Below are 1,607 nucleotides of genomic sequence, written 5' to 3' on the forward strand. Positions count from 1 at the left end.
CCAGGGTCTTTTCTGCTGTCTGTGGACAGCATGCCTCTGCTGGGTTAGCTGGCTTGGGCAGAGCCCTGGTGCAGCAGAGCCACCTTCGGGTCAGATTTGCCAGGAGACAGTGATTTGAGTGTAAGCTCCCTTTCTTTTGGAGGGCAAGACTTATTCCTGTCCCTGCCCCTCCACCTGACATACAGCACTTCTGTCCCCTTGGAGTCTGTGTCCATAGTGGTAAGCCCATGGCAGACACAACAGCAGATGACTGGGAGAGGCTTTGGAGTCGGGCAAGCGCTGAAAGACTGGGAAGACTGGGCTTGTGATTAGGAGAGAAGTGGCAGCAACCCACAGCACTGGCCTCTGAGGCCTCCCAGGACTCATAAAGTCAGGACCCCAGGGCCAGCCTCTGCTCTGCTTCTCTGGGGGCTGCAGAGCCACCCTGGATGTGGTGTCTTCTGACAATGCAGGCAGATGCTCTACATCCATCTTCCACACACGGGCGTTTGCCTGGAGAGGAAGATAAAGCAGCTTGTTACTCCTGCACTAATACATTACCATGGTGTGGCCTGTGGCAAACAAGGACTGATTATTGAGTGTGGGTGTGCGTGTGCATGCGTGTGTGTGCCCATTTGAGAATTAGGGAAGGGAGGTGATACTGAAGAGGAGTAATGTAAGGAAAGCTAAATTTCCCAGCTGGCAGTTATGCCACTGAAAATATTTTAACAGAATCTGTTAGTGCCAATAGCATAAAATCCTAAAACAACAATAACAAGAATAATACGTAGCACACAGCACTTGCTATGTGCAGGTTCTGTTCTAAACTCTTTGCATATTTTAATTCATTTAACCTTGGCTTTGCCTTATGAGGAAAATCTTACTATCATCCACATTTTGCAGATCGGCAGACCAAGGCTTGGAGAGGCTGAGAAACTTGCTTCTGATAACACATGTAGTAAGTGGCAGACTCATACTCTTAACGCCTTTACCACCAGGTCTGTAATCACTTTTCTGCCCTTCAAAGTGTTCCCTGGCTTGAGTGAGAGGAAAAAATGAAAAGGTATTCCCCAGGTAGCAGCGGGCTTCTGTAAACTTCCCATCACAGTGCACCGCAGCAGTGCCCAAATCCTGGAGAAATTCACGCTTCCTGCTTAAAAAGAAAATAGATCCTCCTCCCCTCTGTTGTCCCACATGATCAATTACCAAAACTTGCTGGTTGGTATAAGACACACTTCTTGGAACCAGACAGGTGTGGGAATGTTGGAATGGATATGCATGGACCATAGGAATTGCTTTCAGGAAGAATTTTTGCCTTTAGGTCATTGGCTTTTTCATTACTTCCTAGGAGTTTAAGTGGCCAAACAATTATGGACACAAGTGTTTTCTAGTTTTCTGGATTGTGAATGAACCCATGTAGGGCCTGGGAGTTGTTGAGGCTTATTAGACACTTGTCTCTGATACCTGGGCACTGTGCATTGTGAATATACTCAACATTTGATGCTCTGCAAGTCTCCAGCTGCCTTTTGATGATTAAAGAAAGATTGGAATGTTTAGCCTTGTTTTTGTATTACTGTATATCTTATTGTATTTTTACTGTATAATGAATCATTGACTTTTTTTTGAGA

This window comes from Aotus nancymaae, unplaced genomic scaffold, assembly GCF_030222135.1.
Source record: "Aotus nancymaae isolate 86718 unplaced genomic scaffold, 86718_ANA_hifiasm-v0.15.2.pri h1tg000058l, whole genome shotgun sequence".
In the NCBI taxonomy this organism is placed as follows: domain Eukaryota; kingdom Metazoa; phylum Chordata; class Mammalia; order Primates; family Aotidae; genus Aotus; species Aotus nancymaae.